The 12150-nt window shown below is 42.3% G+C and overlaps 1 protein-coding gene across 1 annotated transcript in view; it reads left to right on the top strand.

The window, feature by feature from the left end:
- LOC127571315 (interleukin-17 receptor C-like) overlaps positions 1–12150 on the top strand; it is a 43002-nt gene that overhangs the window by 1196 nt on the left and 29656 nt on the right. The gene's annotated exons all lie outside the window — the stretch shown is intronic.

The raw sequence follows: 12150 nt of genomic DNA, 5'->3' as shown, positions 1-12150 counted from the left end.
CTTATCTCTGTCCTGAATGGCCAGTACCTTAATTTGAGACACTCCAGCCAGTGGAAGTATCAACTTTGCATCTACTCTGTCGAGAATTTCCAGGACAGCGTAGACTCAGTCTGCTTAATGTTTCCATATACAACAAACCAGTCATCCCAGTAATTAATCTGGTGAACCTTTATCACGTTCCCTCTAACAAAATGATGTCTCTCCTTAGGCAGGGAAACCAGACATTGGAGAGGTGGTATCTTTCCTTAATGTAGCAATGGCCGTTTCAGCATGTCCCAAGGCACTGTTCAACCATTGAAATGTTTTTTTTCTGAAGTGTAGTCACTTGTAATGCAGGAAACACTGTTGTCAATTCTTACAGACTGCAATGCGCTGACCACTGGATAATATTTTTCAGTAATGTGGGCAAAGTGTAAATGTTGGTCAGGACACTGAGGATAACACCCCTGCTTCTCTTCAAAATAATTGAGACTAGTAGAGAATCTTGAAACTAGAACTAGGGGGCATAGTCTCAAATTTCGGGGGAATAGATTTAGGATGGAGATGAAGAGAAACTGCTTTTCCCAGGGTAGTGAATTTCTGGAATTCTCTGTCCAGGGAAGCAGTAGAGGCTACCTCATTAAATATATTGAAGACACAGTTAGATAGATTTTTTCCATAGTAGAGGAATTAAGGGTTATGGGGAAAAGGCAGGTCAGTAGATCTGAGTCCATGGCCAGATCAGTCTCGATGGGCCAGATGGCCTACTCCTGCTCCTATTTCTTATGTCCTTAGTTCCATAGGATCTTTCAAGTCCGTCTGAGAGAATAGACCGTGTCTTGGTCTCATCCAAGAGGTGAGAACTCCATCAGCACAGCTCTTTGTCATTGGATGGCACACGTGAACTTGTTAGAATGGAGTCAGAACATTGTGATTGTCTATCAGCTGAGCTGTAGATGATACTGAGTGTTTGAACCAGAGATCAGTAGGGAGACAGGGACCTTGAATTGTATACTGAATTATTTGTTTTACACTGGCAATAATCATGCTGTTCTAGGACAGGGGTCTCATCTCTAGGAGCTGGTCTGGGTCAATGAATGTAATCAATATATCAATGAATGTGACATGTGCTGCCCAGGGTCCACAGGAAATTACAGGGAGCAGGAAGAGGTCTGTCAAGTCAAATGACATGTTTCAGTGCTGCAGATGCCATCTAACTCTTATCTCTCACTGTTGAATGCTGAGGGAATGAAGCTAATCTCACCAGCACCCAAACCACCGCCTACCTGGCTCCTATCTGCAGGGAATCATTGCTTGAGAAAATAAAGCAGACTTATGCTGGAAATTCTAACCCATATTAGATAAAATTAATTCATTTTAAAATAATGTTTGTGGTACACTTATTTTAAGAACTTTTAATGGATATTTTATAGAACAGTTGGAAGTAACATGACTGGTGAAATGAGGTTGAGAATCAGATCTGCATTGGTTCCTTGCTTCCTGCCTCCCCATTCAGTGGAAATAGTTGTGGATTGCTCCATATTTTGTCAATGGAATACTTGCCTCGTTGTGATTGCCTTGGAGGTATTTTTGAGGAATTATGACTTGTAGGGCGTGTCAGTCTATATTCTCATGGAGACAGTACACTATTTACAATCTCTCCATCGTAAGGTACATTAGAATGTTAAACTTCAATGATGCAATAGCTTAGACGTTAAAGCCAATAAGAAATGTTGTGTTACTACAAACTTAAGGCACTATTGAATCAGCATTACGCAATTTCCTTCTCATGCAGCAGAATATGATAAGGAACATACACTGGGATGTCTGTCAAGTCTGGGGGGGGGTGGGGGTGGGCGTGGGCGGGGATAGGGGTGTCATCAGAGGCTGAGGGGATCATCCATTGGAGGATTGAAGGAGGGGGCTTTGGTTGGCTAAGATCTGCATTGTTTGGGGAGTGTGGGTGGGGAGGGGATGGAAGGAATGTTGTTGCAAGAAGAGATCAGGCCTCTGGGTCACTGCTTTAAAAGAAGAGTTGTCAAGACAGATAAGGCATTTTGTTTTCTGTCAGATGATCATGTTCAGGACTTTCTTCCTCAAAGGACAGTGGAAGCAGAGTCTTTGAATATTTTGAAGGTGGAGGTAGGTAGATTCTTCAGTAGTAAGGGGTGCAAAGTACTGGATTAGGTGAGAAAGCAGAGCTGAGGTTAAAATCAGATGGGTACTGATTTTATTGAATGGTGGAGTAGACTCGAGGGGCTAAGTGGTTTACTCCTCAATTGTATGTGCATAACAGGGAATTTGGGTGTCAGAGACTGGAGAGTTGGGGCATTGGGGTCCAGGTCGACCTGAGGGTTTTGTGATGAGATTGGTAACATGGGAGTTCCATAAAGTCAGAGGGTCATCATGGATAGAATATCTTGACTTCACAATCTACCTTGTTATAACCTTGCACCTTATTGTCAACCTGCACTACACTTCCTCTGTATCTGTGACACTTTACTCTGTATTCTGTTATTGTTTTTACCCTGTACTACCTCAATGCACTGTGTAATGAATTGATCTGTACAAACGGTATGCAAGACACGTTTTTCACTGTACCTCAGAACATATAACAATAATAAACCAATGCCGAGTAAAGGGCCTTGCCTTTAGCAGAGTCCCAGTCCAGCATTATGCAGTGAAGGAAGGGTTGTCAAGGAGGTGCCCAGCAACTGGCACTCTTGGGATTACAAGGATTCATTTCCCCAAATGGAACGTTGTAAAGTATGCATGTGGTCTAGAAATCATGGGCAACTCGTACTGGTCAAATTTCCAGAATAATGTAAAACTGCCAAGAAATGGTCATTTATTGCATTTGCTCTGGGGAATGTGCATTTTCAATCACACAGTGCTGAATAAAAACATACTAAATTTCAAGGTCAATGCATTTTAAATATTCAGTAGAGAGTAATGTTACAATCCAATGATACAAGATTTATTATGTAGTGGAGCAGTTTTTGTTTAAGAAGGTGGTAATTTTGATCCCTACACAGAAATGTCATAATAGGAAACACATTGGGAAATGGACAGAAAATCCTGCTGATGTTGAAAGTGAGCTTGGGGATAGGGCAGAAAACCTCACTTCCAGTGCTTTTAGAGAGGAAATTAGAAGTAAAGCACAATGGAAGCAACTTCTCCTCCCAGTGAGAACAAGTTCGAGGCTTTGTCAATGGAAGGAGAGCATCTTCATTGAATGAAGCTCCCAGCCTGCCCCTGCCATAACTGCTCTTGCCCTCCTCTTGCCCCTCGCTCTTCTCTCTTTACACTTCCCTCCCCTAGCCCACTGGTTCCATTATCACAACATGGTCTCGCATATTTGCCTTGCAGTTACTCTTGTCTTTGCTCATCATCGAAGGAGATCAGAAGAATATCATTCTCTGCGAGTTAGCTTTTGTCTGATTATGCATTACAGTTGGGTAACTCAAAAATTATCGCCTGTCAAAATATGAGGTGCATTATCAATGTTTGTTAAGTGTGGTAGTTTGATGGTGGGTCATGCTGTCCATTGTTTGCCAAACATGGAGAACATTAAAACATTCAAAATAATGAGGAATCCTTAATTATGGACAAGCTCCTTAATAATACCCTTTGGAATATGCTGCTAGATATCAGCTCAACCCCTTGATAAGTTGCTGCCTTATTAACAATACAACTGTTTTCTATATGTAACATAGTCAGGAATAGAAAATTTTACTCACTATTTCAGTCACAATGAAAAAAACTTGCACTTCATTCTACCTTACCATGTCCCAAGGCACTTGACATGCAAATATTTCACTGAAGTATGAAGGTCAAATGTAACGGTGAGGAGTTCAATGTTATTAATAGAGTTGTTTGAGGAATGTGTGGGAGAGATCCTGAGCTATCCTTTGTTAAAGAGGGACTTGCTTCACCTCTTTTTCCAAATGGTTGCACCTCCACAATATTCCACAAGGCTGTATTACTCCAGTGTTGCACTGAGGGGTATATTAAGTCAGTCAAATCACAGCTTTCTGAGTCACAATGATGCATAACCTTGTGGGGGAGGCCCTGAGACACCAGAAGGGCCAAGCAAGCCAAGTAATCTAAAGTCACCAGTGCAGTGACTGTGAATTCCCTTTGACTGAAATCAGTATAAGAAAATTATGAAGAATGCACACATGATTTGAGCTCACCCGTACATGTCTTAACTAAATCACATGATGAAAGGTGGCTGAAGGGAGTAAAATGAGGCTGGTCACTAATACTCCAATCTGTGTTTTTCAAACACCCGGTTTTGTATGCATTAAAGCATTGATGATGAATCTGTTTCACCAGAAACAGCGTGTGACGGGTTAAAATCCACAGGCACAAAGGTTGATTTACTTTTACACGATTTGAGTTTGCGCCTTAGTCAAATGGAGTTTATATTATGTCTGCTGCTCAAAAGGAGGAGAATCACTCTGAGGTTTGTGATGCATTCCAGCAGCTGGCATCCAGAGAAAGGATTGTCGTCTGCAGACCCTGGGTTCCATTACTTGTCACTCTTTCTACTTATTTATTTGTTCGGCATGTAGGATCCATCCTCAATTGCCCCAGAGCTGAAGAGGTAGTTCGGAGCCAACTACAATGTTGGGTCTGAAGTCACGTGAAGGCTAGATTGCATAAGAATGGTAAATTTCTTCCACTGAAGTGAACCAGAGGGGTGGTATTATGATTACCATTAGAGGGACTTACTTTTTAATTCCCAATTTATTTAATTATTCTGCTTATAAAAGTGACTTGTGAGGGAGTGACTGATGAAAGCATGATTTGCTGAATCATGTTACACAATACATTGTGGGTTGTGTATAATATTGCTCACTTAAATATATGTGAATGCAGCTTGTCTTGGAATGCCTGATGTTAGGTTCTAATACTTGGGATCTTACATTTTTGTTCTTCGTTGTTTTATCTCCTTTGAAAGATTGAGAAATTGAGAAGAGTGCATTACTTTACTAAGTTCAGTTTAAAAACAGGAACATCGATGTGTTGAATAGCCTTTCCTTTGTTCTTTATTTCATTGTAACATCTCAGTTCAAACTCTCCTATGTCAGGTTTAGCCAGGCAACCCATACGGAAAGTGTCTATTCCAGCCTTAGTCAAGGCCAACCCTAACTCCTCAATAGTGGAAATACAAAAACTGGTGAATAAAGTAGTCCACCCATTTAAGTAGAAAAGCCAAGACTCGTTGAGGCCCACCCTGATATATCCCCTTCTCCCTGACTTCCTATTTCCCCAATTACATGGTCCTTGTTCCCTTCCATTTCCCTTGTCACATATTTTCTCCTGCTCCATTTCCATGCCTCTCTTTCCCTTTACCAATCCCTCTTCCTCATCTCCCCATCCCTTCCTGTGTGCTTGTTCCCCTCATTCTTTCCCAATCTCCCTCTCCTGTTCTCCTCTCTCTGCCTGTATCCTCTCTCCCTCCCCTCTCCTCTCTCTTCCACCCTTACCTTGATTCAGTGACCCTGTCTTCACCTCTCCAATTAACCATTGTCCACTGATGGATTCTTCCTAACCACCCCGGACTTGAATACTCCTTTTGATGTTCACTGCTAAAAGAACATTAGGGCATGGATATGGATAAGTAAGGTTCAGATGGATATGGGCCAAACACAGGCAAATGAGAGTAGTGTAGATAGGCAGCTTTGGTCAGCATGAACCAGTTGGGCTGAAGGATCTGTTTCCTTGATGTATAACTAAATGAATCTATAAGAAAATCAACATGTACACACAAGACTATTACATGTGAGTAATCAGTCTTTTAATTTGCAGCATATCCTGTAATCCTGTTTGAAATTATGAAGTAATAGGTTCAGGAATGCCCTTACACAATACACTGTAGAGCATTATTACAGCTCACCAAAACATGTTCTATTTGGCCAAATAGGGTTAACTAAGTTTTGCAATAGTCCCTCGTCACTTTAAATGAAATGCTCAAATCTATTGCATCAAACCAGCATCCTGTTAGAATGCTGTCATGTTATGGAATTTAGCACAGCCACACTGAGGATTTTGAAAGAAAGAAATGAGATTTCCTGACCACAGTTTATTGTTGACCTCTCAATATACAACTGCAGTGAACTGAGGGACATTCATCGTTGGCCTAACAGGTGTTTGAAAATATAATTTAAATAACATTGTGTTGAGAGATATTGAAAGATGAAATACACAGACAAGATCTAAGTATTTTCATAAACTTCTCCATTTGTATTTTTTCAGTTAGAAGCATTACTTAGGACATTCTTATCACAATCCCATCTGTCATCACCCACATAAAACTGGGATAGCAATATTTTATGCAACGTGAGGTTTATAAATGTTGCATTTAAATATATTTACTTCACAAATTTGTGTCTGCTGGGGCATGGGGTGGAGGGGAGTCACTTGGCTTTGAAATTTTTACTTGGCAAAGTATGTGACTCTCATCTGTTTCTAGAGTGGAATGCAATTGCAAAGATACTTAGGATTAGAGGATAGGGGGTTAGACCATTAGACCAGAAGATATAGGAGCAGAATTAGGCCATTCAGCCCATCGAGTCTACTCTGCCATTTAATCAATGGCTGATTTTCTTTTCTCAACCCCATTGTGCTGCCTTCTCCACTTAACCCTCAACCCCCCGACCTATCAATCTCTACCTTTAAAAACACCCAATGACTTGGCTTCCGCAGCCCTCTATGGCAATGAATTCCACAAATTCACTACCCTCTCATTGAAGAAATTCCTCCTCGTCTCAGTTCTAAAGGGACATCCCTTTATTCTGTGGCTGTGCCCTCGGTTCCTAGACTCTCCTGCTAATGGAAGCGTCCTCTCCACTCTATCCACTCTACATCTCCACCCTATGGGTTGAATTACACCACTCCAGAGATTCAACCAAGTACTTCCAATGATAAATGGTGCTTTCATAGGTGATACAATTTCTGGGTCAGATGCCCATGGGATGATGTCTTTTCCTGTGCATTGTTTCCCAAGGAAAGGGTTATGTCATTTTGGGATATCCCTGTCAACGCACACTTGAAGAATAACCATGTTTAAGATCACTGCTCCCTGACCAGGTCCCTACTCTGGTCTGGGAACACCACTGAATGTTCACTTGCTTAGTTGCCTCCTTAAACACTCCCCAGTATCCCTCCATCAAGGTCAATGTTCCCCAACTCCTTCTGCCCATCCTTTGCCCCTTGACACTGGCTCAACTTGCCTCCAAACATTTTCATTCCCCACCCCCACAAACCCACCCTCCAAGTCTGCCCCTGAAATCCCCACCTCTGCCCATCCTCTGATTTTGATCCTGATTCCATATTCTCCATGGTAGAAAAGCCAACTTCTCCAACGCCACAAATCACCCTTCTAGATTTGGACTCCAATCCTGGCTCAGACCCCCCGATCCGAGATTACGTTTAAACTCCCGGCCTCCATCCGAGGGCCCGGCTTGACTCTCAAACCCCAAGTTCCAATGTCACCTTTCTCTCCCCAATGTTCATCTGGTCCCACCTCCCTCCCTGCCACCAGTTCACCACCAGATATACCTGAGAGTTTCCTCCCTGTGTTCTGCATTGGTGTAGTCTGCAAAGGAAACTGACTGTGCAAGGGTCTGTACTTGCTGGAGTTTAGAAAGATAAGGGGGGGATCTCATTGCAACCTACCAACTATTGCAAGGCCTGGATAGAGTGGACGTGGAGAGGATGTTTCCAGTAGTGGGAGAGTCTAGGACCCGAGGGTACAGCCTCAGAATAGGAGGACATCCCTTTAGAACAGAGATGTGGAGGAATTTCTTTAGCCAGAGTGTGGAGAATCTGTGGAATTCATTGCCACAGACGGCTGTGGAGGCCAAGTCATTGGATATATTTAAAGTGGAGGTTGATAGGTTCTTGATTAATAAGGGTGTCAAAGGTTACGGGGAGAAGGCAGGAGAATGGGGTTGAGAGGGAAAAATAAATCAGTCATGATCGAATGGCAGAGCAGACTTGATGGGCCAAATGGCCTAATTCTGCTCCTATGTCTTACGGCTATCCAATATACTTGGGCGCTGTTGAATTTTGCAGATAGTGCAAAGACTTATTAGCAAACCTCCCCCAGTACCAAAGCACTTCAGGGCTCCTGGGTGCTGAACCATTGTCACCTATGTTCAACCCTAAAGGAAATATTAGTATAAGTGATTGAGCAAATTTCAACAATCCTCAGATTTCCCTTGCACTTCTATCCCTATCTCTCCAAACCTGCCCCTCACCCCTCCCCACCCCTACCCCTGGTGCATCTTCCATCTTCTTGGATGCTTCCAAAGTTGGTGAAGTTGTGGATAGTGAAGAAGGTTATCAGAAGACACAGCAGGATATACATCAGTTGCAGATATGGGCAGAGAAATGGCAGATAGAGTTTAATCCAGGTAAGTGTGAGGTGTTGCACCTTGGGAGGTTGAATGTAAGGGGAAAGTATACAGTAAATGGCAGGACCCTCTAGAGCATTGATGTACAGAGGGATCTTGGGGCCAAGTCCATAGCTCCCTGAAGGCAGCAACACAAGTAGCTAGGATGGTATGGAAGGCGTTTAGTATATTTGCCTTCAGTGGTTGGGGCATTGAATTCAAGACTCAGGAAGTCATATTGCAGTATATAAAACTTTGGTTCAGCTGCATTTGGAGTACTGTGTGCAGTTCTGGTTGCCCCATTACAGGAAGGATGTGGAGGTTTTGGAGAGGGTGCAGAAGAGGTTCACCAGGATGCTGCCTGGATTAGAGAGTACAAACTATATGGAGAGGTTGGACAAACTTGGATTGTTTTTTCTAGAGCATCAGAGGCTGAGAGAAGATCTGATAGAAGTTTATAAAATGATGAACGAATTAGATAGGGTAGGTAGCCGGAGTCTTTATCCCAGGGTGGAAATGTCAAATACTAGAGGGAGTAGCTTTAAGATGAGAGTGGGAAAGTTTAAAGGAGATGTGCAGGACAAGTTTTTTTTTACACAGTGTGGTAGGTCCTAGAACACGCTGCCAGAGGTAGTGGTAGTAGTGGAAGCAGACACAATAGTGGAGCTTAAGAGGTATTTAGACAGGCACATGAACATGCAGGGAGTGGAGGATATGGATCATGTGCAGGCAGATAGGATTAGTTTAATTTGCCATCATGGTCAGCACAGATATTATGGGCTGAAGGGCCTGTTCCTGTGTTGAACTGTTCTATGTTCTATGCAGAAATAGGGTCCCTGATAATATTGGCAGGGGATATATTACTATTCTCATTGCCCAATTTAAGGCAAAATTGACTCTGCTGGAGTTGCACCTCTACCCCATGATGGCATATTTAGACACTGAACTTGGTTCTCAGATGAAGTGCCAATATATGGAGTGCCAATACTGGACCTCCTCTTAGGGAATGAGGTAGGGCAAGTAATGGAAGTGGCAGTCAGGGAGCAGTTTGGCTCTAGCAACCATAGTTTTATTAGTTTTAAGATAGTGATGGAAAAGGATAGGGCAGGCCCACAGGTTAGGGTCCTAAACTGGAAGAGGGCTAATTTTGGGGGAATTAGGCAGGAGCTAGCAGAGGCCAATTGGGTGAGTCTGTTTGAAGGGAAAAGAATGAATAAATAGCAAGTGGGAGGCTTTTAAGAGTCCAGGAGCAGCATGTTCCTGTTAAGGTGAAGGGTAAACCTGGCAAGTTTAGGGAACCTTGGCTGACGAGGGACATTGAGGCTCTGGTCAAGAAAAAGAAGGAAGTATACATTGGGTTTAGGAGGTCGGAGACAAGTCAATCCCTTGATGACTATAAAAAGATTAAGAATACTCTTAAGAAGGAAATCAGGATGGCAAGGTGAGGGTATAAGATGGATCTGGCAGGTAAGGTTAAGGAAAATCCCAAGAGGTTCTATAGATATATAAAGAGTAAAAGGATGGCTAGGGATAGATCAGCAGGGACACCTTTGTCTCAAGCCACAGGAGATGGATGGGATTTTTAACTATTATTTCTCCTGTGTTTACTGAGTAGAAAATCATGGTTTCTCGAGATAGGAGAAACTAGTGGAGATGTTTTGAAGGAAATTCATATTACCAGGGAGGAGATATTTGCAACCTTAGTGCATTAATGTGGATAAATCCCCAGGGTCTGAAGGAGATCATCCTTGGACTTTGTGGGAGGCTAGAGAAGAAAATACAGAGGTCCTTATGGCTTGGTTCATTGTTAGCCACTGGTGAAGTTCCTGAAGACTGGAAGGTGGCTAATGTTGTTCTGTTGTTTAAGAAAGGTAGCAAGGACAAGCCACAGAACTGCAGGACCCTTGTTGTTCGTTATTTATATACAGTATATGATTTGGATGTGAATGCACAAGGCTTGATCAGTAAGTTTGCGGATGACACGAAATTAGGTGTTGTTGCTGTTGATAGTGAAGAATGTTATTGTAGATTATGGGGATCTTGATCAGTTAGGGAAGTGGGCTGAGGAGTGGCAAATGGATTTCAATACAGATAAGTGAGAGGTGATGCATTTTGGAAAGTCAAACCAGCGTAGGACTTATCCTATGAATGGTAGGGCACTAGAGGGACCAGAGTGTAATGGAATAGAGGGACCTAGGACTACAAGTGCATAGTTCGTTGAAAGTGGTGTCACAGGTAGACATGGTGGTGAAAAGGGCGTTTAGCATGCTGGCCTTCACCAGTCAGGGCATTGAGTTTTGGAGTTGGGACATTATGTTGCAGTTGCATAATTCGTTGGTGAGGCTACAATTGGAGTACTGTGTGCAGTTTTGGTCACTCTGCTATAGGAAAGATGTGGTTAAACTGGAAAGAGTGCAGAAAAGATTTACGAGGATGTTGCCAGGACTAGAGGGCCTGAGGGAGAGGTTGGCCAGGCTAGACTTTTATTCATTGGAACATAGGAGAATGAGAGGCACTTTATAGAAATGTTAAAAATTATGAGAGGCATAGATAATGTGGATGGTAACAGTCTTTTCCCCAGGGTAGGGGAGTCCAAAACTAGGGAACATAGATTTAAGGTGAGGGGGGGGGGGGAGATTTAAAAGGGACCTGAGGGGCAACTTTTTCACGCAGAGAGTGGTGATTTTCTGGAATGAGCTGCCAGAGGAAGTGGTTGAGGAAGGTACAATAGTATCATTTAAGAAGCACTTCGATAGGTGCAGGGATTAGAGGGATATGGGCCGAACACAGAAAATTGAGACCAGCTGTGTGGGCACTGTGGTCGGCATGGACTTGTTGGGCCAAAGGGTCTGTATCAGTGCTATGTTGCTTTATGACTAATTTAAGAGCTTACCTTTGATGTTTTCAAAAGGAGTTCTCTATCGGTAAGGCTCCTATCCAAGTGTACTTCGGTATTGGGTGTTCACAAGCAACACCCAAGTACACAAGTTGTCTGTGGAGATCCCTGTCAATCCTTTTCTATGTCATGGCAATAATAGGGTGGAACAACACTACAATGGTGTGTGTTTGACTGGGCTAGAGTGTCCTTTGGTATGGTAGTCAGTCTTGTAACCATTTATAGTCAGCTGTTTAAAAACTTGAACACAGGTTGTTTATGGGAATGATGTGTAGCACGAGGGATATTAGAAGGTAATCTGTATAAAACAAAATATAAATGGAAGTGGGAAGTTGTGGATCAGGGAATATGGAAAGAATAAGCCTAATTGAGGCAGTGTATGGCTGACTAATAGATTAACTGGGTGACATATTAGAGGAGTTTGGACATTTCTTTTGTAACTAAAATAGACATGGTTTGGACTTTGGAGCCTTGCACCTTTGGAAGAAGTTTATGACAGTGTTTTAATCAATAACGTTGTTAGTGATAAGAACAGCAGTGAAATGTTATCAAAAGTTTCTGCTTTGCACTTGTAAAGTTTTTTTGTTTGCACTGAAAATGTGGTTTGAATTTAATGTGCAAGGTCATTCATCTTGCTGCCTTTAAAGTAATTATTATTTAAATAGCAACATTTTTGTAAGTCAAGTTTAAATTTAATGTATTGGTGCCTCTAAAACGAAAGTTACATTTTCATTATTGGTATTAGTTTATTATTGCTTGTACCAAGGTACAGTGAAAAACTTGTCTTGCATACCAATCGTACAGGTCAATTCATTACACAGTGCATTAAGGTAACGATTATAGTAGAAGTAATGAGTAGATCTGCAGAGA

Source organism: Pristis pectinata, chromosome 6 (genome assembly GCF_009764475.1).
Source record: "Pristis pectinata isolate sPriPec2 chromosome 6, sPriPec2.1.pri, whole genome shotgun sequence".
In the NCBI taxonomy this organism is placed as follows: domain Eukaryota; kingdom Metazoa; phylum Chordata; class Chondrichthyes; order Rhinopristiformes; family Pristidae; genus Pristis; species Pristis pectinata.
The sequence above is the reverse complement of the archived record's forward strand: the minus strand, read 5'-3'. Positions and strand labels throughout refer to the sequence as shown.